Below are 26639 nucleotides of genomic sequence, written 5' to 3' on the forward strand. Positions count from 1 at the left end.
TGTTGCCTGTGTCTATGTGCGTGTGGTTCTGTCAGTGTGATCATGTGATGTATCTGACCCCAGGAATGTGTCAATAAAGTTTCCCCTTCCTGGGACAATGAATTCACGGTGTTCTTATTTCAATTTCCAGGAGTGTATATCGTGTCAGACCTCTTTTGTCCGGCGTACTGCAGCAACTCGACGTGGCATGGACTCAACAAATCGTTGGAAGTCCCATGCAGAAATATTGAGCCTTGCTGCCTCTATAGCCGTCCATAACCGCAAAAGTGTTGCCGGTGGAAGATTTATTGCAGGAAATGGCCTCTGGATTATGTCCCATAAATGTTCGATGGGAATCATGTCGGGCGATCTGGGTGGTCAAATCATTCGCTCGAATTCTCCATAATGTTCCTCAAACCAATCGTGAACAATTGTGGCCCAGTGACATGGGACATTGTCATCCATAAAAATTCCATCGTAGTTTTGCAAAATGAAATCAATAAATGGCTGAAAATGGTCTCCAAGTAGCTGAACGTAGCCATTTCCAGTCAATGATTCGTTGAGTTGGACCAAACGACCCAGTCCGTTCGATGTAAGCACACCCCGCACTCTTAAGGAGCCACCACCGGCTTGCACAGTGCTTGTTGACAACTTGGGACCATAGCTTCGTGGGGTGTGCGCTACAACCGAACCCTACCATCAGCTCTTACCAACTGAAATCGGGATTCATCTGATCATGCCACGATTATCCAGTCGCCTAGGGTCCAGGTGATATGGTCGCGAGCCTAGGAAAGGCGCTGCAGGCGATGTTGAACAGAGGCACTCGCGTCGGTCGTCTGCTGGCGAGGCCCATTAACGCCACATTTCGCCTCACTGTCCATACGGATACGTTCGTCGTACGTCCCACATTGATTTCTGTGGTTATTTCACGTAGTGTTGGTGGTCTGTTAGCACTGACAATTCTACGCAAATGCCACTGCACTCGGTCGTTAAGTCAAGGTCGTCGGTCATTGCGTTGTCAGTGGCGACACTATGGATTTCAGAATGTTGAATTCCCTAACGAATTCCGAAATTGAATGTCCCATGCGTCTACCTGCAGCTGCTGCTCTGTGTTCAAAGTCTGTTAATTCCCGTCGTGCAGTCATAATCACGATGGAAGCCTTTTCACATGAATCATTTGAGTACAAACGACAGCTCCACCAATGCACAGTATCCTTATCCTCTGTGTACGCGATATTACCGCCATGTCTATACAGGGTGTACATAAAGTCCAGAAACACTTTCAACTATTTATTGTACAAGAACAAAACATCGTACAGATATCATACATATGTCATTTTAAAGAGAAACCCTGATGTTCGTGGGTACCTGAACACGGAGCTGCTGCATCGATGGATCGATCGGCCGTGCTGCAGAAGGGGACAGCTGTTTCATGAAATGCCCTCCCCGATCACCAGATCTCACTCCGTGCGACTTTTTTCTGTTGGGACACATTAAAGATCTGGTGCATGTATCGCCTCTATCACGTGACGTAGCAGAGCTCCAGAAGAGAACACGGGAAGCGACTGCCATTGTCGACGATGCCATGCCGGGACGGGTACGGCAAGAATTCGATTACCGTATTGACGTCTGCCAGGTCACTCATGGTCCGCATACCGAATGTTTGTAAAAAAAAAAAAAAAACTTTCAGAGTTTCTCTTCAAAATGCCATATGTATGACATCTGTACAATGTTTAGCTCTTGTGCAATAAATAATTTGAAGTGTTCTCGGACTTTGTGTGCACCCTATGTGTACATCGCTATCCCATGGTTTCTGCCACCTCAGTGTAAAAACACACACGTATTCCAACGCAACGCTGCGTAAAAATTTTGAAGCTTTCAGCCAAAAACTTTGGGAGATTTGCGATTGGAAGCATTTACAGTTTCTCTAGAGTCAAACGTAACTGTTTGTTTCTTCAGAATTTGAAATCCACGAAAGTTGTTCAGGGATTGCCTTGAAATTTTGACACAACATTGCATTTGTGTACGTACGTGTTTTTATATCCCTACTGGAACGTCATCTAGTATATACAGGCATGTAATAAAAGAGGATACGTTACAAAAATGTAAAAGTTGGTTTGTTCACAATCGTTATTCTCCTAAAGTTCTTGATAGTTACTTTGAAATTTTGACTCACTGTTCAATACTAACACAGGCGTATTCCTATACACCTAATTCTTCAATATATGGTATACAGCGGAAGTATTGTAAACATTTGACACTTTTTTGTAGCAACGTTTCCATATTATTAAGTTTACGGAAATTTATGTATTACATGCATTTAAAAAAATGGATAAATAAAAACACACGTGTATACCAATGGAACATTGTGTCAAAATTTCAAAGCAACTAGTCAAAAATTTTCGGAGATTTGCGATTAGGAACATCTACATTTTCTATATAACTAAAAAGGTAGATGTTCATTTCTTCAAAATCACAAATCTACGAAAGTTCTTCGTGGATCGTTTTGGAATTTTGACACAACGTTGCATTCGAATACTGAACTGTTTTATGTACCTACTGTAACACCATCCGGTATACGCCTAACATATATGTGTAATAAAATGGGAAAATTTATAAAAATGCAAATGTTGATTCGTTAAAATACGTTAATCTCCAGAAGTTCTTGACTGTTTTGAAATTTTGACACAACGTTGAATTCTGTCTGTTTTCAGGTATCTAATTCTTAATGGGGGGAGAGGAGGAGATGGAGAGAGATGGGGAGGAGAAGATGGACAGAGAAATAAGAGGAGGAAATGATGAATTGAGAGAGTGGGGCAGTTAGATTCGTCGCTGAACACCACAGGATGCCACCCAGTGCCGCAGTTGACCCTGTCTCGGCGCCATGTTGTCCTTGGTGTGGTGCCAGCGTTGAATGACACGTAGCAGCTTCGAGATATCAACCGAGGTTCCATTGATCTGTTCCCAATGCTTCTTAATGACTCTCTGCCTGTAACTTCTGCCAGAATTTCACATTTTTCATCCGTATATTCGTCAAAGTCAGTCAAACGATCTTCTCGTAGTGTAACTGTTTTGGAAACTCCCCTTCCTACTCTTATTGCCACACTGTTGTCAAGAGTTCATCTCATCATCACTCCTTCTGCAGTCACTGCGCTGTTGCCAACTGCCTCTGTGAATGTCGGTGTGTTCACATATCCATCAAGCCAATGATTTGACCTTCCTAACTCAAAGTCGGAAAGACGGCCTGGAAATGTCCAGTAACATTAGGCACACTCAATAGCCATCATGTAATCACACCATTTTTCATAAGCAAGAACTACTTTTGTCTGTAATGGAAATACCGAAAACAAGCTCGCATTATTATTCAAGGTATCCCACAGGCTTGGAAGTACTGTAAAACCAGTGTGTTAGCGTTCGTTCCTGATTTTTACGAAGCAGGAATTTCCATATCTTTCAGTGCGTTACGCATGCTCTGTGGCTGCAGCACACGCTTCATCGCTATTGGAGAAGTTACCAGCGCTGTAGGAAGACTGAAAGCCACACACCTGAAGACTGTCGAAGGCGCAATCAATCTGTTCTTCTTTTAGCTTACCAGGATTTAGCTGAGATAAGCCTGTTCTGGTTCCATCATTTTGATCACGATCTATCCACTGATCTTCTCGTCATAGGACTGTAATGTAAGGCTCGCTTTCCAGTCCAGGTCCCCGACATACGTGAAACATGTCCTTCTGATATATTTTTGTTTCATGAAGCTTTCTCTGTTACATTTACTCAGAAATTTTATATAGAGTACGATAAAGGATGGATCCAAAAGTCAACGAAACCGCAAAGTAAAGGACAGATGGATCGTGAACATATTGACGATTGCAATATGCAATGTGCAAGGATTTGGAACAAATTATCAGAGTTAAATAATATTCACGCAGAACACAGCCCCCCCCCCCCCCAAACACACATGAACCATGGACTTTCCCGTTGCTGGGGAGGCTTGCGTGCCTCAGCGATACAGATAGCCGTACCGTAGGTGCAACCACAACGGAGGGGTATCTGTTGAGGGGCCAGACAAACGTGTGGTTCCTGAAGAGGGGTAGCAGCCTTTTCAGTAGTTGCAGGGGCAACGGTCTGGATGATTGACTGATCTGGTCTTGTAACACTAACCAATTCGGCCCTTCTGTGCTGGTACTGTGAACGGTTGAAAGCAAGGGGAAACTACATCCGTAATTTTTCCCGAGGGCATGCAGCTTTACTGTATGGTTAAATGATGATGGCGTTCTCTTCGGTAAAATATTTCGGAGGTAAAATAGTCCCTCATTCGGATCTCCGGGCGGGGACTACTCAGGAGGACGTCATTATCAGGAGAAAGAAAACTGGCGTTCTACGAATCGGTGCGTGGAATGTCAGATCCCTTAATCGGACAGGTTGATTAGAAAATTTAAAAAGAGAAATGGATCGGTTAAAGTTAGACATAGTGGGAATTAGTGAAGTTCGATGAAAGGAGGAACAAGACTTGTGGTCAGTGAATACAGGGTTATAAATACAAAATCAAATAGGGGTAATGCAGTAGGTTAATAATGAATAAAAAATAGGAGTACGGGTAAGCTACTACAAACAGCATAGTGAACGCATTATTGTGGCCAAGATAGACTCGAAGCCCACGCCTACCACAGAATTACAAGTTTATATGCAAACTAGCACGCAGATGACGAAGTTCGGTAGCAGGAAAAGGAAGAGAAGGATGCGTAGTAGGTGAATATGGAATGAGGGTAAAAAATGAAAGAGGAAGCCGCCTGGTAGAATTTTGCACAGAGCATAACTTAATCATAGCTAACACTTGGTTGAAGAATCGTAAAAGGAGGTTGTATACATGGGAGAAGATTGGAGATACTCGAAGGTTTCAGATAGATTATTTAATGGTTTTAATGGTAAGACAGAGATTTAGGAACCAGATTTTAAATTGTAAGATATTTCCAGGGGAAAATGTGGACTCTGACCACAATCTATTGGATATGAACTGTAGATTAAAACTGAAGAAACTGAAAAAAAGGTGGGAATTTTAAGGAGATGGGATCTGGATAAACTGACAGAACCAGAGGTTGTAGAGAGTTTCAGGGAGATCATTAGGGAACGATTGAGAGGTATGGGGGAAAGAAATACAGTAGAAGAAGAATGGGTAGCTTTGAGAGATGAAATAGTGAAAGCAGTAGAAGATCAAGTAGGTAAAAAGAAGAGGGCTAATAGAAATCCTTGGGTTGAATTTAATTGATGAAAGGAGAAAATATAAATTTGCAGTAAACAAAGCAGGCAAAAAGGAATACAAACGTCTCAAAAATGAGTTCGACAGAAAGTGCAAAATGGCTAAGCAGGGATGGCTAGAGGACAAACGTAAGGATGTAGAGGCATATCTCACTAGGGGTAAGATAGATGCTGCCTACAAGAAAATTAAAGAGACTTTTGGAGAAAAAAAAAAAAATGGTTCAAATGGCTCTGAGCACTATGGGACTTAACATCTGAGGTCTTCAGTCCCCTAGAACTTAGAACTACTTAAACCTAACTAACCTAAGGACATCACAGACATCCAAGCCCGAGGCAGGATTCGAACCTGCGACCGTAGCAGTCTCGCAGTTCCGGACTGAAGGGCCTAGAACCGCACGGCCACCGCGGCCGGCTTTTTGGAGAAAAGCGAACCACCTGTATGTATATCAAGACCTCAGATGGAAACCCAGTTCTAAGTGCCGGCCGAAGTGGCCGTGCGGTTAAAGGCGCTGCAGTCTGGAACCGCAAGACCGCTACGGTCGCAGGTTCGAATCCTGCCTCGGGCATGGATGTTTGTGATGTCCTTAGGTTAGTTAGGTTTAACTAGTTCTAAGTTCTAGGGGACTAATGACCTCAGCAGTTGAGTCCCATAGTGCTCAGAGCCATTTGAACCCAGTTCTAAGCAAGGAGAGAAAGCAGAAAGGTGGAAGGAGTATATAGAGGGTCTATACAAGGGCGATGTACTTGAGGGCAATATTATGGAAATGGAAGAGGATGTAGATGAAGATGAAATAGGAGATATGATACTGTGTGAAGAGTTTGACAGAGCACTGAAAGACCTAAGCCGAAACAAGGCCCCGGGAGTAGACAACATTCCATTAGAACTACTGATAGCCTTGGGAGAGCCAGCCCTGACAGAACTCTACCATCTGGTGAGCAAGATGTATGAGACAGGCGAAATACCCACAGACTTCAAGAAGAATATAATAATTCCAATCCCAAAGAAAGGAGGTGTTGACAGATGTGAAAATTACCGAACTATCAGCTTAATAAGCCACGGCTGCTAAATAACAACACGAATTCTTTACAGACGACTGGAAAAACTGGTAGACGCCGTCCTCTGGGAAGACCAGTTTTGATGCCGTAGAAATGTTGGAACACGTGAGGTAATACTGATCCTACGATTTATCTTGGAAAATAGATTAAGGTAAGGCAAACCTACGTTTCTAGCATTTGTAGACTTAGAGAAAGCTTTTTACAATGTTGACTGGAATACTCTCTTCCAAATGCTGAAGGTGGCAGGGGTAAAATACAGGGAGCGAATGGCTATTTACAATTTGTACAGAAGCCAGACAGCAGTTATAAGAGTCGAGGGCCATGAAAGGGAAGCAGTGGTTGGGAAGGGAGTGAGACAGGTTTGTACCCTCTCCCCGATGTTATTAAATCTGTATACTGAGCAAGCAGTAAAGGAAACAAAAGAAAAATTCGGAGTAGGAATTAAAATCCATGGAGAAGAAATAAAAACTTTGAGGTTCGCCGACGACTTTGTAACTCTGTCAGAGACAGCAAAGGACTTGGAAGGGCAGTTGAACGGAATGAACAATGTCTTTGAAGGAGGATACAAAATGAACATCAACAAAAGCAAAACGAGGATAATGGAATGTAGTCGAATTAAGTCGGGTGATGCTGAGGGTATTAGATTAGGAAATGAGACGCTTGAAGTAGTAAATGAGTTTTGCTATTTGAGGAGCAAAATAATAGATGATGGTCGAAGTAGAGAGGATATAAAATGTAGACTGGAAATGGCAAGGAAAGAGTTTCTGAAGAAGAAAAATTTTTTAACATCGGGTATAAATTTAAGTGTCAGGAAGTCGTTTCTGAAAGTATTTGTATGGAGTGTGGCCATGTATGGAAGTGAAACGTGGACGATAAATAGTTTGGACAAGAAGAGAATAGAAGCTTTCAAAATGTGGTGCTACAGCAGAATGCTGAAGATTAAATGGGTAGATCACATAATTAGTGAGGAGGTATTGAATACAATTAGGGAGAAGAGAAATTTGTGGCACACCTTGACTAGAAGAAGGGATCGGTTGGTAGGACATGTTCTGAGGCATCAAGGGTTCACCAATTTGGTACTGGAGGGCAGCGTGGCGGGTAAAAATCGTAGAGGGAGACCTAGATGTGAATACACTAAGCAGATTCAGAAGGATGTAGGTTGCAGTGGGTGCTTGGAGATGAATAAGCTTGCACAGGGTAGAGTAGCATGGAGAGCTGCTTCAAACCAGCCTCTGGACTGAGGACCACAACAACAACAGAATACAAAGCACTTTCTGTTGTTACTATGGGAATACGGAATAGGACTGCCTACGTTGCTAAGAAGCTGCAGAGTGAAGGTATACCGCGAACGGAGTGGCCTGCATATTTGACCAGATATCAACTCCGTAGCAAATATTGGCGCGATTCTACCTTTCGTACCTACCACCTTTCGTAAGACGCATTGAGGAGAGGTGGGCCTACATTCCCGCAGAAAATCTTGGCCGCTTCTCTTCGTCTTCTATTGCCTAGACGAATAAGGCAAGCCGTGCATTAGACTTTGCAGTTGGCGTACTGTTTACTAATCGTGATATAGGGGTATCTCTGCTCATCGAGCGAGATTGCTGACAGCTCTTAGCTTTCTTTGAGGCTATCGATGATGGATGCCACACACCATACCGTGTAGATAAATTTCGGGTATTGTCGAGACGTTCATATGTTCTTTAATATTTCAGAGCTCATACTGTCGACTTAATTGAAGCTAAGTGTATCTGTGCATGCGCATTTGCCAAGCAATGTATTTTTTTGTGGATTAATGTATTTGAGTCTGGGATCGAGGTGGAGAAACACTCTTAATTTCAAGTTACTTGTTTACTCTGCATTGTTTCCTTTTACTGGTAAGTCAAGTGTCACTAGTATGAAAACACTCTCCAGGTCATTAAACACCAGGGAGGGCAGAAAATAACGAAATTTTACTTACTGTGGTTGTTCAATTAGTAAGACCAATAGATGATTGGATTTGTAGGTGATTTGGCGGTTTACCGGGTGCGAAATATACGCTGCTTGATAACTGCTAAGGAACGACTGACACTGGCTGAGGAACAACTGCCAATTGCTGCGGAACAACCGACCAGTGACTGTAAAAGGAAATGTAGAGGGCGGGACGTGTTAGCTGCAACAAAGCCGGTGCACAGACACTCTGTGTGTATTTGACAGTTCATGCAGTACGATTTCTGACGAGGCTTGTAGGGGACTGATTAGTGCGATATTCCATGTGGGAGGGCAACATGTCGACAAGACACCATTTAAGTCCTTACGACCTTGGACAAGAAGTTGGACGGCTCAAAACCAGTTAGTGTCACAATTATGGCCACAGTAATGGGCGTGCCCGAAAGTGTCATCTCGCGATGAAAAGAAGTTGCTGAAGGTGGAAATTCTATGCGAAAGCATGCCGGTAGTCAAAGACGGACCATCAAAGCATGAGAGGACCTATACGTACCAACAGTGGCGGAAAGGAACAGACATCTCACCCCTAGACAGGTCGCTGCAGACCTTGCAACCCTGTACACGTGTCTCTACCAGAACCATTTGGCGGCTATTAAATCAGGCTGGTTTGTATACTCGGAAGCCTTTCAAATGCATAGCAATTCAACCACGCCATCGTCTAGCAAGGGTTCGTTGGTGTAGGGAGCATTTTGATTGGGGTCAGCAACAGTGGTGCCGAGTGATGTTCTCCGACGAATCCCGCTTCATTGTGGCAACAGATCTGGCGACCAGTTAGTGTGGATAATGTCCATGAACGTCATTGATAAGGCCTACGCATTATGATTTAGACAGGCATTACGCACAACGGTCGAAAATAGCTGCATATCTTTACACGAGGTATAGTTACAGCACAGTGGTATTGCAGGGGGATTATTCTGGACCATGTCTGTCTGTTTAGGGGCGCGGTACGTCCCGACTTTCTTTTTACGGACGACAATGCCCCTCCGGACAAGACCACTGAGGTGTTTGACACATTGAGAAGTATGGAATGTGCTGCGTACTCTCTAACATTCTGCGTGGTGTCTGTTTGTTCTGTATCGTGTCTCCCTACTACTTTCGCGCAACGACGCTCTGAGCGTGTTTTTTTTTTAGGGAATTGACTAGTTTGAACCTGGGACCTGTTGCTGGTAAGGAGACGTCAGACCACACGTGACATGTAGAATTCATAAGAGTTCAGTGAGACTAGCGATGATATAACCAAATACTTAATGATTTCAGCGTCAGCTCCACTGCACTCCCTGTAAAAGAATCTTAATATGAGAGGTGGCATGAGCCCCTTCTCATATTTCTATCTTACGATTCTCCTCTCTAATTGCATGCGGTGGAAAGTTGCTATTCCTTCACACGCGGACTTCCCACGCACCGTCTCTCGTCACCCAGGTGGTCCGGTGACAGACGGGCTCTGCTGATCTCGAGAGGGTTAAGCCGACGGGTGTGAGGCAGTCGAGTGAATGCTTTCCAGACGCCGACATTGTCAAGAGACACGCCCGCCGGGGCCTGAAGTAGCGGCTGGGCTAGAGGTTCCGTTACTTTGCAGAAACTTAGCGAAAACACTTTCTGGCGGGCTACCAGCGAGGCGTGGGAATGACTTGTGTACCCAGGCAGTTGTGGCGGGAAAATTCCCGCGCTTTCTGCAAAATAGTAACTGTGATTGGCTTGCTCAGGGCATAGCTCCGTGACGTCGCAAAATCAGCGCAGAAATTGGCGCCAAGTATCTCCATTGGTGGAATGGTAGTGCTCCGGCAATAGAGTGGAATTTTCCGCCGGTTTTCGAGTTGCTGATTGGAACGTTTAACCACGGCCACTGTCGTGGGGGCGGGAATGTTCTGTGTTCGGCCTGTACGGGTGCTCTAGGGTAGTCGGCGAAGCAACCAGCCATCGCCTCTGGTACGCCAGATCGTGTTCTGGCAGTTAAGAAGACAGTGTGGTAATGCATGTCCGCAGCACCGGCAGATAGGGATTTTCCTAGGTGATAATCAGAGCTCAGCAGAGCGCGACTGTTCGTCTTTTTCTAACTTTGTTCTGTCTTGAGTAGCAGCAATTAATGTTGGGTTAGCTGTGTGTCTCTCTTAAGATTTGAGTGGCAAGGAATTGACTCCACATACCACTTCGTCTTAAACCTCACAATCCAGTTTAGGGACAACTTCACCTTCACAGCGTTTGTTTGAGTATCCAATTTGAGCCAATTTGATGTATTATAAATGTTTCATGTGTTTTTGTTTATTATTTTGTGTTTAGTCTTAATAAATCATATTGTTATTTTGGACAGAACTTTCATTCTGTTAATCGGTAGAGCAACCCATCATTTCTCACTACGTTAATGAAACCTTCCTTTATTTAACTTATTTATCAAATTAAATTATTGCAGGTGCCAAACTCTTTTCTACTCCACTTGCAGGGTTGATTACAGTCAGTTCGCGTACATTTTTTAATCCATATGCAACAGCAAAAGTCGGAGTTAGAATAGGGGGGGCTTAGAGCATCATTTACATATGTAGATTCTAGAAGAATTTAGTGTTAAATACACTGCTAGCCCCGGCACCTCGCAAATACTAACTAAATTTAGTGGAAGGGGTTCAAGGCTTTCCTATTTTTAGTTAGCTGGTAAAATAACGTCGAAAAAGCAGTTATGTTTAGCATTGGAAATTTTATTCTACTCACAAAACATTGTTTATAAATTGCACTATTGATAAAAGGAAATGTTTTAATACAGGATGATAAAAACCAACAGCGTTCAACAAAAATGTGAACGAATATTCCCTGAGTGGGTTTCCAAGTTCTACAATGGATTGAAGGATGACCTATGCCATATCACACCTATAATCTAGGTTTAAACTAAGTTTCACAAGAGAGAAAACTATCAGAATGGTCTACAGTGACCCTCAATTATCTTTAATTACTTATCTAACTTGTCGTAAATTACAGTGGCTGATGTGGCTTCTCAATAACTATACAACAGAAAAATCATCGCGTTTCAGATTTTTACTTCGTGGCAAATGTGAACACCATGAGCTTTAATTGACGATCGACACTAGTATTACGCAAAAAGGGGGTGTAACAGATGAGACTTCTGCAGTTCTGAGTGAAGCTTTATGCGCTGTTATGCGGCATCGCGTGCGTTCATTACCTTGTCGGTGTTCGTCAGGGAGCGGCGGACAGCACAGCTCCGCTCACCTCGCCGTCTCCGAAGCAACTCTCTCTTCTAACTTCTCCTTACTACAATTTACCGAAGTTGGTTTAAAAAACTATCTGGCTGTGTTTTCATCTGATCAATCAGGGTTTCAATGTTAACCTTAAGCTCTGCCTACAAAAATTCTGTCTATCCAATGAGAAACGTTATACTTTTCGTGGTGGGGCAATGTTTTTAAAGTTTGCAACGTAACAGAGAAGCGAAAAAGTCTCACGCTAAAACTTGCAGCTGGTGTGGTCCTTTAGTGTTATCGTAAGATCTATACTGTTCTTCTGGAGGGCTCTATCTTTTAACATGGGCTGGGGGGTGGTCCTAACGTAACAGAGACTCGAAAAAGTCTCACGCTAAAACTTGCGGGTGGTGTAGCCCTTTTTGTGTTATCGTAAGATCTATACTGTTCTTCTGGAGGGCTCTAGCTTTTAACATTGGCTGGGGGTTGGTCCTGACGTAACAGAGACTCGAAAAAGTCTCACGCTAAAACTTGCGAGTGGTGTGGTCCTAGCGGTTAGCTGGCGACGTGGGTGTCCAGTCCGTCCCTTATCGTAGGGCCTTCTATCTTAACACGGTTCTGCTCTCGGCTTCTGTTCTCGTTTCTCCCCTCGAAACTGCGTCTGTCTCACGGTGGAAAGGTATGACATGCATTAAGGCATTCTTGTGTTAGTCTGTGGTATTCCATTTGCTCACTCGTTACTCGTATTACTTTGGTTAATTTAATGTCACGATTTATTCGGAGCTATGTGACATACTACTGGATTTGCTTATCATGTCAGGGTTTTCATGGAAGGTGTTGGATTTGCCTGACACCTTACAACTCTCCGGACCTAAACCGTATAGAGCTCACAGGGGATGCTCATGAAACTCGTGTTTCTCCACGAATACCCCCTCCACGAATTGTGAAATAACTGAAAACCGCCTTGAGAGAGGAGTGGTACAACATCCCTCAAGGAATCCTCAACATTTTAGCTAACCAGAATGAATAACAGATGCTAAATGTGCATTGGTGGCCGTGGAGGGCATATTGCTTACTGAGAGTCTGATAGCGACCTTTATGTTGACAGTTTGACCTCCATCAAACATGAACGTTGTTAATATCTCTCATCGTGCTTTCCCATGTGTTGAAATCTGTACCATTTTTTTTTATAAATATAGGTATATACTGTGTTTCATGTCGTCCACCATTCCCTGTGAGTATCCATGTTCAAAAAAATTTCTGTTTCTTAACAATTGTCAAGCAGTGTAGTACACAGAACTGTCACCTCTGTAGGCAATAATGGCTTTAAGCCTGCTCGGCATCGAGTCGTGCTGAACTTGAATGATGGATACGGGCACAGTCATTGCTTGTTGCTTCATCTCAGGGTCATCAAATAGAGTGACTCGAGATTGGTGGCGTGACAGTCTCTCACCATGCCATGACCAGATGTTTTCATTGTCTGAGAGAATTGAAGAGTGTGTTGGCCAGATACACAGCCAGTATTTGTAGGTCAACACATGCAGTATGTGGTGTTGCGACCTCAATGAAGGTTGCAACCACCGGCGTTAAAACGTCAGCAGTGTAATGCCTGCTGTCCAAATTAACTTCTATGGGAACGAGAGCTGGTCATTTTGTGAACCCAACGGCACACCATACCATGACGCCTAACGCTGGGCCAAGATATAACGAATTCAATTTGACAACGTTTGTTCTCCACACATGGTTATGTTCATTGTTATGCTGTACACAGAACCGGGAATGGTCTGAAAAGATGACGTGGTACTATACCAAACCGAGTGTTGTCGCTGGCTGCACGCTATCGGCTCGACTCTCTCTGCTGCCGCCTCAAGGGAAACCGCATGAATGGTCGCCTTCTGACAGTCGATAGTGCTCTAGATGTCATCGTATTGCCAGTGTGAATATTTGGCTTGCTGCAGACACGTCTATTTCCTGCTTCTACATAAGTGGCATGGCAGTACGATCTTGTACGGCCGTCTGCTGTGTGCTGGTCGTGTGACAATTGAGATTCAACAGGCGTTAAGTATGGACCTCATAAACCCATCCACACATATACGCAGGACAGTCATGAGATCCTATGAACATCAGTATTATGGAACTCTAAACTGCGGTCTCGATGGCCACGAATCTGCTGCCCTCGAGTTTGGGCACTTGTCGGTAGGTGTCCTCCTCTTTGCACAAGGTTTAACACGATATTCTCGTAAAGGAACAACCTTCAAAATCGATTTCTGAGTGAGAAAACCGTTTCGTAATATTTCCGTATTCTGTACGGAGTGTAGATAGCGTTACTCCTATATATCATGTGCAATTACGCTGAAACGATAATCATCTGCATATCTCAGTATGTAAAGCATTTTATGCTAAGTAGACGTCTGTTGCTTGTCGTATTCACTGTGTTGCTTTTTAATGATCAGCAATGTAGTACGTACACACATGCACATCCTGACAGAAACAGTGAAGTATTCTGAAGACATCGCCGGATGTCTATAAAATTTCGTACACACACGCACACACACACACATTGTCGGCGGGTATAAGCACTGATGGAAAAAAATCGCAACGCCAAAAAATAATTAATGTAGAATGCCGCGACGGATTAGCCGAGCGGTCTAACTGTGCGACTGGTCCCGGCGGGCATGGTTGTGTGTGTTTGTCCTTAGGATAATTTAGGTTAAGTAGTGTGTAAGCTTAGGGACTGATGACCTTAGCAGTTAAGTCCCATAAGATTTCACACACAATAAAATTAATGTAGAATAATGAAATTTGTGGAATACATTTGTCTAGGTAACGTATTTAAGTGATTATCATTGCAAGATCGCAGGTTAATGTAAGCTCGAGATAAGCCATTACAAATGGGAAATTACAATACATTATAACTGGTTTAACCACCAGAGTGTTGAATGCAAGCGTACAAACGTGTATGTACTGTGTTGTACAGATGCCGGATGTAAGTTTGTGGCGGGCCGATATGACCGAGCGGTTTTAGGCGCATCAGTCTGGAACCGTGCTGCTGCTACGGTCGCAGATTTGAATCCTGCCTCGGGCATGGATGTGTGTGATGTCCTTAGGTTAGTTAGGTTTCAGTAGTTCTAAGTCTAGGGGACTGATGACCTCCGATGTTAAGTCCCATAGTGCTCAGAGCCATCTGAGCCATTTGTAAGTTTGTGGGATGTAGCTCCATGACTGCTGCGCATGATCGGTCAATACAGGGAAGATTAATGCTGTTTGTGGATGACGCTGGTGTTGTAGTCCGACGATGTCCCATATGTGCTCGACTGGAGACAGATCTGGTGATGGAGCAGGCCAAGGCAACATGTGGACACCCTGTAGAGCAGGTTGGGTTACAACAGCGGTACGTGGGCGTGAGTTATGCTGTTCTTGAATGGCAGCACAACAGGTCGAATCATCAGATTAACGCACAGATTTGCAGTAAGGATGCGTGGGATAACCACGAGAGTGCATCCCAGACCACACTCCAGGTGTAGGTCCACTGTGTATAGCACGCAGACAGGTTGGTTGCAGGCCCTCAACTGGCTTTCTTCTAACAACACACGCCCATCACTGGCATCGAGGCAGAACCAGCTTTCATCAGAAAATACAACATATCTTCAACGCGCCGTTCAATGATCTCTCGCCAGAAAGGATAGAAGTCGCAAATGGCGGCGGTTTAGAGTCAGTAGAATGTACGTTACAGACCGTCTGGCTCGGAGCTGTCCTCGAAGTAACCGATTTCTAACAGTTCGTCGCGTCACTGTGGTGCCAACTGCTGCTCATATTGCGAATGCAGATGCAGTACGATGCGCCAGAGCCATAGGTCGAACACGATGGTCTTCCTGCTCGATAGTGCCACGTGGCCGTCTGGAGCCCGGTCTTCCAGCGACCGTACAGTATCGTCATCACCGCCGCCAGCGACCATGTATGGTGGCCGCATTGTTGTCAAATCTTTCTGCAGTATCTCAAAAGGAACATCCAGCTTCTCGTAGCACTATTACACGACCTCGTTCAAACTCAGTGAGGTATTGATAATGGCGTCTTTGTCGCCTGAAAGGCATTCTTGACCAACATCAACTCACCACACCCGATCTCAAAGGTAACAAACGCTCACGACCGTTACAGTGTGCGTAGACTGTTCTTAATACCACAACACAAACGGCTGCATTTATAGTGGAGTCTTCACCAGGAGGCATGGTCTGCTGATCACTGACGTTGCATTGTATTCACAAATGAACAGCGGTTCTGCACTCCCCCGGATGACGAATGTCGGATAGGCGGCGCTGTGTGGAGAGATGTCATTCTTCCAATGTTTTGGAGAAGAACATCGGTGTTACTTGAGCCGTGATGCTTCGGGGAGCCATCGGGTGTGATCTCATGTCATGGCTGGTAGTGACTGAAGGAACTCTGATGGTACAACGATATGTCAGGGACATCCTATGTCCTTATGCGCTGCCTCTCATGTGACAGTATCTTTGTGCCATTTTCCAACAGGACAATGCTCGTCCACACATTGCACGTGTCTACTAACTGTCTACGTGATGTTGAGGTACTCCTGTGGACAGCAAGATCCCCAGATCCGTCCCCAGTAGAAGGCGTGTTAGAGCTGTTCCAAAGTCAACTCTGACCCACTACAGTTACCCAGGATATGAAGGTCCAATTATAACAGTTTTGGGTCAGCTTGTCTCGCAGAGGATACAACTGCTTTACGACGGCTTTCTGGACCGAATCAGTACACGCATCCAGGTCACAGCATACTGATAAGTGGACCACACTGCTAAGTCCTTTTGTAAATTTGTCTTGATTTTGTAATCACCAAAACATCACCACTTACTCCTTCAACCTGAAGGTTTTTTTAAAATTTCATTTCCTCCTCCTCTTCTTGATGCTTTAGTTTTTCGTCAGGCAGTGTACAAAGACGTTTGGATAATAGTTCGCCAACCTGGTTACAACCACTGGGCTGGCTGTCCACTTTCCAGTGACGCACCACTACGGCAGATGAGGCGAGAGAAGGGGCAGAGGGGGTAACGAACGCGCCTGAGGCATCGCGCCAACTGGAACAGCATCTCCACTGACGAGCTGCTGGGTTAATAATGCATTCCTAAGCAAACCTTTACAGCTACGAGAAACGCTCGGTGGTAGGGAGCTAGTCAATGGAAAGTGGGACTCGCATTACAGAAACACTTCTACTCGCAGCACTTACTATGGAAGTAGGGACATTAATTAATTCCCTCGAAAAATATGCCGGTTTGTCGATCTTCTGAAGGATTTAATACGACTGGACACGTACAACGCTGTTGCCCGTACGTAATTTCTTCACGTTGACTGACCAGTTGTGACACCTCACCTTCAAGAAAATCTCACTACTTACTAGTTAATTCCTTAACTCAGGGGTTCCCAACTAAATTTTCTCGAGGACCCCCTCATCGAGCATGATTGTTACCTTGTCATATCACAGTATCAAGTACCTAAAAAAGTAAAATAAAGAGTCTTATTATACGTTTTCTATTTTTGGTACTTAGAGAAAACATTGATATATTCATTATTGAAAAAATATTGAGCGGCCAAAACAAAAAAATCTGTTATACGGAATATACTTAATATTTTTTTTTATTCTAACAGCATCTTGCGGACCCCCCTGTCATAGCTCGCGGGCCCCTGGGGGTCCGCGGACCACCTGTTGGGAACCACTGCCTTAACTAATCTATAAAATAAGAATATGAGTCTACGGTGAATCTAGGACTGTTTTCTATAAATTCGTAACTGTTAGCGTCACTTTTGTTTCTTTGTTAGAAGCGTGCCTGAGGATCCCGATTGTACCAGATTATAGGACTGAGATTCATCGTATTAGACTGAGTTGAGAACGGGCATACAAATCGTTTTGTTGCTGTGTTTCTCCAATCCAGGAGTACAGCGTACGACTAGAGTCCGCTCCAGGCAAAATTTATATTGTGGATCCCATAACAACAACTCGAGCGACGTAATTGCCCGTTGCACCTGATGAAAAACTTTCCATGTGCCCGCAGAAGGTGCCGAGATTTTCTGGAAAAAAAGGCGACGTTTCTATAGCGAAACTCTATTAGATTAAATTTGGGGAGGTTCAAAAATGGTTCAAATGGCTCTGAGCACTATGGGACTTAACATCTGAGGTCATCAGTCCCCTAGAACTTAGAACTACTTAAACCTAACTAACCTAAGGACATCACACACATCCATGCCCGAGGCAGGATTCGAACCTGCGACCGTAGCGGTCGCGCGGTTCCAGATTGAAGCGCCTAGAACCTCTCGGCCACACCGGCTGGCAAATTTGAGGAGTAATGTGCGCCAATGATACTAGCATCGTCGTTTACCTGACTTAGAGATCAGAATAAGCAAGAGAGGCGTAATTGCCTGCCTATTCCTCTTTCAGTACGTGAGTCGACTAGGACAGAAAACCTCTAATACTGCTACAGAATACTGTACAATGACTTACTGAGTATACAAGGCGAAACTGAGTCGAGGCGATAAAATTTCGGAGATTCTTGAGGAACATTTTCTAAGCATTTTTGGTTGTACAGGAAGCCGTTGTTTGAGATGGCTCATTACACTGTAATGATTTCTTACTTCCATCTATCGCTTATCCTAATTGCACTGTAAATAGTGCAATAGTGAGAACAGTGCGAATTTCGACGATATGTGGTGAGTGTCTTATTTTGAAACAAACTTGTCATTCATTCGAGGTACTTGCAGTTGACAGCTGTACTATAAATTCTATCCTTGTTTCTCGTTATTCAGTCTCTCTATTGAGCTAGCAGTAAAGAATACTAAGAAGTAATTTGAAACGGGAATTAGTCATCAGGAAGAAAAAAAAATACATTTTGGTGTTTACATGAAATGTATTAGCTGTTGCGAATATGGACAACCATCAACTGTATAATGGAATAGCGACATTGAAAATTTGTGTCGGACCTGGACTCGAAACCGTATTTCCTGCTTATCGCGAACAATCGCCTTACCATTTCCCTATCAGAGCACGAAGCAGAGCCGCAACCAAACTTCCATATGTCGTCAATCATTTGTCTACAACCTGCATTCGTAAATTCATTACGTATATTCGTGTGCAGGGAAGACATTTTAGTTGGAAGCCGCTTGCCCAGTGTCGGCGGATAAAAACGATATTGCAGTTCCTGTGTTGTTCAGAAGTACGATGCGATGTTCCATCGGACATGCATGCATGTCTGAAGGAATATTGTCGAGTACTTCTGAAAAACACAGGCGCTACAATATAGTACTTTGGTGTTTGTCAATGACATTTTAATACTATCAGGGATGCAAAGGACTTGGAAGAGCAGATGAACGGAATGGGTAATGCCTCGAAAAAAAGTTATAAGATGAATATCAGCAGAAGTAAAACAAGGGTACTGGCATGTTGTCAAATAAAGTCAGTCTATGTTGACGGAATTAGAGTAGGAAGTGAGACACTAAAAGTAGTAGACGAATTTTATTATCTAGGCAGCAATGTAACTGAAGATTTTCGAGACAGAGAGGATGTAAAATCCAAATCGACAAAAGCAAGAAAAGCTTCTCTGAATAAGAGAAATATGTTAACACCGAATATAAATATATAAGTTAGTAAATATTTCCTGAAAATATTTGTGTATCCATCCTTGGAAGTGAAACGTGGGTGATGCACATTCTAAATAAAAACAGAAAAGTAGTTTTTGAAATGTGGTGCTACAGAAATCTGCTGAAGACTCAAATAACTGATGAGGAGGTACTATACGGAATTGGGGAGAGAAGAAATTATGTCAAAAACTTACTAAAAGAAGGTGTAAGGTTCTCATCTGTTTTCTGATATTGTAAATAATTCAGCATTACTGTACTGCGACAAAGATGGATGAGTGCACTCCATTGGTAGTGAATAAGATACTTGACTCAATGTTTACTTTTATTTGTGGTTGACTTAGTAGTCAGTAGGTTGCGCAACGTTGGGACACTATTATTTGAGGCACAATGGCAAACAGTTGAATTTTTCAGGGAATGAAATCTGTTTCCTGTGAATCTGGGTGAAGCGATCTGAAATACGTTTTTATGGAGATGGAAATTCATTTATAATGCTTTCTCGTTCTTTATGTTGATGGAGAAGAGTCTGGAGGAATATTAAAGGTAACGAAAGCATGAGCAAGAATGAAATGACTGTCAGAAGTATTAATTGAAGGAAATCTTTGTCCCTCAGGTAACTAATAACTCTCACGATTAGTATTAATTTGATCTCACTGATTCATTTATGTCATAAATAACTCAATTGGTTGATTTTTTTATGAGAGAATTTTGTAATTGTAGAGTCTTCTTATACTCTGCAGTCTTGTTAATAGTCGGAGTTTGATTTCTTAAGAACGATTTTCTTTAATGTAAAACCCATCTCTATGACTCATAGTAAAGTTTTAAATATTCTGTCACGTGCGCATTGCACATTATGCCACACGCAGCAACAGATTATTTCTGAGAAGCAAAAGGAAAAAAGTAAGCAGTGAGTAATTTATTTTCCTTTAGCTGCTACACCTGCTGGCTTTTATTTGCTTTCGAGAACGTCAGTACTTCAGGCAGAAAAACGGTATGCTTAGCAAGAGGTAAGTCACTTTTATTTCAGGGAAGATCACATCTTGCATTCTCGAGGAAACAGTTGGTAGTCGGGATTGTCAGGTGTTGTGTTAGCAAACAGATTAATTTTAAGTGAGCAATGTTGGCAATTTCAAACAATTATTTTCTTCCGAGCAGTGCAATAATTTATTTTCGTGGATATTCCAAGTCAAACATTGCACTTCGTGGTACACAACGTTCTTAACGTACTTCAGTGCTGAGGTTTAGTTTATAGTTTTCATTGAGCACACAGTTTCTTTTGGCAATTAATTAGATTCATTTTCTTTGTTTCAAACTTGGCCTTTCACGAAGATTATATAGTTTTATTTCACGACACTGTTCACATGCGAAACACAGGGCCAACAAACAGTTTCGCTCAGCAGTTCAATACGATACCAAAAGTACATGTTATATGAGGAGAAACTTTTTGAAATCAATATATACAGTTTTCTCACGTGCATACAATTTCTTTTATAGAAAGCTTACAGAGGGACTGACTGATAGGGCACTTCCATATGCATCAAGGAATCGTCAGTTTCGTCATGGATGAAACGGAAAATGGAAGTGTGTGTGTGTGTGTGTGTGTGTGTGTGTATGTGTGTGTGGAGGGGCGGAGGGGGGGGGGGAGGGGAGGGGTACGAATTACGAATTGTAATGTAATTGCCCCCATGAACCATTGACCTTGCCGCTGGTGGGGAGGCTTGCGTGCCTCAACGATACAGATAGCCGTACCGTAGGTGCAACCACAACGGAGGGGTATCTATTGAGAGGCCAGACAAACGTGTGGTTCAGGGGCAACAGTCTGGATGATTGACTGACCTGGCCTTGTAACACTAACCAAACCGGCCTTGCTGTGCTGATACTGCGAACGGCTGAAAGCAAGGGGAAGCTACAGCCGTAATTTTTCCCGAGGGCATGCAGCTTTACTGAATGATTAAATGATGATGGCGTCCCCTTGGGTAAAATATACCACAGGTAAAATAGTCCCCCATTCGGATCTCCGGGCGGGGACTACAAAAGAGGACGTCGTTATCAGGAGAAAGAAAACTGGCGTTCTACGGATCGGAGCGTAGAATGTCAGATCCCTTAATCGGGCAGGTAGGTTAGAAAAATTAAAGAGGAAAATGGATAGGTTAAAGTTAGATATAGTGGGAATTAGTGAAATTCGGTGGCAGGAGGAGCAAGACTTTTGGTCAGGGATAATGCAGGAGTAGGTTTAATAATGAATAAAAAATAGGAATGCGGGTAAGCTACTACAAGCAGCATAGTCAACGCATTATTGTTGCCAAGATAGACACGAAGCCCACGCCTACTACAGTAGTACATGTTTATATGCCAACTAGCTCTGCAGATGATGAAGAAATAGATGAAATGTATGATGAGATAAAAGAAATTATTCAGGGAGTGGAGGGAGACGAAAATTTAATAGTCATGGGTGACTGGAATTCGACAGTAGGAAAAGGAAGAGAAGGAAACATAGTGGGTGAATATGGATTGGGGGAGAGAAATGAAAGAGGAAGCCGCCTGGTAGAATGTTGCACAGAGCATAACTTAATCATAGCTAACACTTGGTTCAAGAATCATGAAAGAAGGTTGTATACATGGAAGAATCCTGGAGATACTAGAAGGTTTCAGACAGATTGTATAATGGTAAGACAGAGATTTAGGAACCAGATATTAAATTGTAAGACATTTCCAGGGGCACATGTGGACTCTGACCACAATCTATTAGTTATGCACTGTAGATTAAAACTGAAGAAACTACAAAAAGGTGGGAATTTAAGGAGATGGGACCTGGATAAACTGAAAGAATCAAAGGTTGTACAGAGTTTCAGGGAGAGCATAAGGGAACAATTGACAGGAATGGGGGAAAGAAATAGAGTAGAAGAAGAATGGGTAGGTTTGAGGAATGAAATAGTGAAGGCAGCAGGGGATCAAGTAGGTAAAAAGACGAGGGCTAGTAGAAATCCTTGGGTAACAGAAGAGATACTGAATTTAATTGATGAAAGGAGAAAATACAAAAATGCAGTTAATGAAGCAGGCAAAAAGGAATACAAACGTCTCAAAAACTATATCGACAGGAAGTGCAAAATGGCTAAGCACGGATGGCTAGAGGACAAATGTAAGGATGTAGAGGCTTATCTCACTAGGGGTAATATAGATACTGCCTACAGGAAAATTAGAGAGACCTTTGGAGAAAAGAGAACCACTTGCATGAATATCAAGAGCTCAGATGGAAACCCAGTTCTAAGCAAAGAAGGGAAAACAGAAAGGTGGAAGGAGTATATAGAGGGTCTGTACAGGGGCTACGTTCTTGAGGACAATATTATGGAAATGGAAGAGGATGTAGACTAACATGAAATGGGAGATATGATACTGCGTGAAGAGTTTGACAGAGCACTAAAAGACCTAAGTCGAAACAAGGCCCCGGGAATAGACAACATTCCATTAGAACTACTGACAGCCTTGGGAGAGCCAGTCATGACAAAACTCTACCATCTGGTGAGCAAGATGTATGAGACAGGCGAAATTCCCTCAGACTTCAAGAAGAATATAATAATTCCAATCCCAAAGAAAGGAGGTGTTGACAGATGTGAAATTTACCGAACAATCAGTTTAATAAGTCGCAGCTGCAAAATGCTAATGTTGGAACACGTGAGGCAATACTGACCCTACGACTTATCTTAGAAGAAATATTAAGGAAAGGCAAAACTACGTTTCTAGCATTTGTAGACTTAAAGAAAGCTTTTGACAATGTTGACTGGAATACTGTCTTTCAAATTCTGAAGGTGGAAGGGATAAAATACAGGGAGCGAAAGGCTATTTACAATTTGTACAGAAAACAGATGGCAGTTATAAGAGTCGAGGGACATAAAAGGGAAGCAGTGATTGGGAAGGGAGTGAGACAGGGTTGTAGCCTGTCTCCGATGCTATTCAATCTGTATATTTAGCAAGCAGTAAAGGAAACAAAAGAAAAGTTCGGAGTAGGTATTAAAATCCATGGAGAAGAAATAAAAACTTTGAGGTTCGCCGATGACATTGTAATTCTGTCAGAGACAGCAAAGGACTTGGAAGAATAGTTGAACGGAATGGACAGTGTCTTGAAAGGTGGGTTTCAGATGAACATCAACAAAAGCAAAACAAGGATAATGGAATGTAGTCGAATTAAGTCGGGTGATGCTGAGGGAATTAGATTAGGTTGGTTGGTTGGTTGGTTTTCGGGAAGGAGACGAGACAGCGAGGTCATCGGTCTCATCGGATTAGGGAAGGACGGGGAAGGAAGTCGGCCGTGCCCTTCGAAAGGAACCATCCCGGCATTTGCCTGGAGCGATTTAGGGAAATCACGGAAAACCTAAATCAGGATGGCCGGACGCGGGATTGAACCGTCGTCCTCCCGAATGCGAGTCCAGTGTCTAACCACTGCGCCACCTCGCTCGGTTAGATTAGGAAATGAGACACTTAAAGTAGTTTTGCTATTTGGGGATCAAAATAACTGATGATGGTCGAAGTAGAGAGGATATAAAATGTAGACTGGCAATGGCAAGGAAAGCGTTTCTGAAGAAGAGAAATTTGTTAACATCGAGTATAGATTTAAGTGTCAGGAAGTCGTTTCTGAAAGTATTTGTATGGAGGTTAGCCATGTATGGAAGTGAAACATGGACGATAAATAGTTTGGACAAGAAGAGAATTGAAGCTTTCGAAATGTGGTGCTACAGAAGAATGCTGAAGATAAGGTGGGTAGATCACGTAACTAATAAGGAGGTATTGAATAGAATTGGGGAGAAGAGGAGTTTACCAGAAGGAGGGATCGGTTGGTAGGACATGTTCAGAGGCATCAAGGGATCACCAATTTAGTATTTAAGGGCAGCGTGGAGGGTAAAAATCGTAGAGGGAGACCAAGAGATGAATACACTAAGCAGATGCAGAAGGATGTAGGCTGCAGTAGGTACTGGGAGATGAAGAAGCTTGCACAGGATAGAGTTGCATGGAGAGTTGCATCAAACCAGTCTCAGGACTGAAGACCACAACAACAGCAACAATGAGACATCAAGTCTTGACTACAATAAAGAGAAGGATATTGCGGTGTCTGTGCTATTCCAAATTACGATGTAATGTTGTAGAATATGGTTGACGACATATGGGAGTTCGGGCCTGCCATAAGTCGTGCACGGATTGTCTTATGGTAAGGCGATTGCTCGCGATAATAGAGAAATCCGGGTTCGAATCCCTGTCCGACACAAATATTCATTGTTGTCAATTCATTCTGCATCTGGTTGTCCATATTCGCAATTGCGAATACATTTAATGTAGAATGAAGATATTCCAGTGTGTGTAGGTTGCAGCAGTTATGCGGAGATCAAGACGACAGCACAGACTACATCAACATGGAGATCTGCATCGAACCAGACTTTGGTTGAAGTTACTGTAGCAGCAAGAATGAGCGACTCGGTAAACCTTGTTCCGAGATGTAGATATCGTACGGTCTGTGGTGATAGAGTAGGACATGGCAGGCGGGGGAAACACGCAGCGGGTCGCCGTCCACACCGCCTGGAGGATGCGGCGGTGAGCGACGCGAGCCAAGGCCACGGGGTCAGAGAAGGGCGGCCGCCACTTTCCCTCACTTTCTCGCGAGGATGCTTCGCGAGCGCCGCCGCCGCCGCCGCCGCCGCCGCCGCCGTTGCCGACAGCCAATCGCCGCCTACCGCACCATAACGTGCCGTGCGCGACCGCGCACACTTTATTGCGACACCGATGGCTTTTATTAGTCGTGCAGCACGCGGGGGCTACCGGACAGTAAATTGCACAATGAGATTTTCACTCTGCAGCGGAGTGTGCGCTGATATGAAACTTCCTGGCAGATTAAAACTGTATGCCCGACCGAGACTCGAACTCGGGACCTTTGCCTTTCGCGGGCAAGTGCTCTACCAACTGAGCTACCGAAGCACGACTCACGCCCGGTACTCACAGCTTTACTTCTACCAGTACCTCGTCTCCTACCTTCCAAACTTTACAGAAGCTCTCCTGCGAACCATGCAGAACTAGCACTCCTGAAAGAAAGGATATTGCGGAGACATGGCTTAGCCACAGCCTGGGGGATGTTCGCAGGAGAGCTTCTGTAAAGTTTGGAAGGTAGGAGACGAGGTACTGGTAGAAGTAAAGCTGTGAGTACCGGGCGTGAGTCGTGCTTCGGTAGCTCAGTTGGTAGAGCACTTGCCCGCGAAAGGCAAAGGTCCCGAGTTCGAGTCTCGGTCGGGCACACAGTTTTAATCTGCCAGGAAGTTTCAGTAAATTGCACGTACGGCACTAGGACACTGCGTCACAAAAAGCCCTGTTCATTCGCCGTCAATCGCCTACAGTCAGCTCATTCGTTGTCTCTTTATCCGACATGAAAATTCCTGTAAGAAGTCATTTTAAATACAAGGAGGTGACAAAAGTCATGGGACAACGATATCGGAACAGGCCCCCACACAATGGGGCTGGGGGGGGGGGGGGGAGGAAAAGGGAGAGGGCTAAGGGCCCCTTCCCTACTCCCGCACCCACCCTCGAAAATTTTGGCCTTATACTAGCCACAGTGGAAATTTTCTAGCATCAAAATATTTTCTTAATATTGTTCATTATCGATTACGACTGAAAGTCAAGTGAAAGGAGATTCAGGTGTAAAGAAGTTGAAGGAAAACAGGAGAGAAAGATTCAGGAAACTATATAAGGTTTCAACTCTTGTATAGCAGAGTACATGGTGAACAGTTTCATAACATTACCAAATCTGTATCTCTGTAAAGACTTCCGTGTACTTGAAAATACATAGATCACCCAAGAACAAGTTTGAACTAATTAACTTCCTTTGTCTCCAGTCTCAGTGCCATACTTAGCCATACAAGCAGAAATTGAGGTGCGACATGGCTGCGTCTGGGCTATTTCGGAACAGAACAATATAGACGTAGGGTTAGTATCTTTACTTAAGTTTTCGAACAAAGTAAATAGATGTCTTTGATGCAGAAAAACAAATAGCGAATGATTTTAGCTGGAAGGGTCACGTGGAGTGGAACAGACTTATCAAGGCGAAAGTTATCTAGAATCCGATATCAAATTATATCAAAATAATCAAAATGGCCCTAAGTACTATGGGACTTAACATCTGAGGTCATCAGTCCCCTAGACTTAGAACTACTTAAACCGAACTAACCTAAGGAGATCACACACACCCCTGCCCGAGACAGGATTCGAACCTGCGACTGTAGCAGCAGCGCGGTTCCGGACCGAAGCGCCTAGAACCACTCGGCCACAACGGCCGGCTATCAATATAAGCACCTCCATCCACATAAAAAGTGAAGACACTAACTCGGAGTCACTTAACTGGGGATTTTTCATGGATCGACTTGTAAGATAGCTTTCGACTCAGATAGCTACTGCAGGTAAATTTGCAGTTTATTCGGTATAACGTGTGTGTGGGCTATTAATGAAGAAGGCAGTTAGATAAACCAGAGCATTCAATATTTTGTGTCCTTTCTTCAACTGTACTCGGACAGAAACAGGGTCACC

The 26639-nt window shown here is 43.6% G+C and overlaps 1 non-coding gene across 1 annotated transcript; it reads right to left on the reverse strand.

Annotated features, from left to right (window-relative positions):
- Window positions 1-24969: 24969 nt before the first annotated feature.
- Window positions 24970-25044, reverse strand: Trnas-cga (transfer RNA serine (anticodon CGA)). Its single transcript has one exon. It is a non-coding gene; the product is annotated as a tRNA-Ser (tRNA).
- Window positions 25045-26639: the final 1595 nt, after the last annotated feature.

Source organism: Schistocerca nitens, chromosome 6 (genome assembly GCF_023898315.1).
Source record: "Schistocerca nitens isolate TAMUIC-IGC-003100 chromosome 6, iqSchNite1.1, whole genome shotgun sequence".
In the NCBI taxonomy this organism is placed as follows: Eukaryota; Metazoa; Arthropoda; class Insecta; order Orthoptera; family Acrididae; genus Schistocerca; species Schistocerca nitens.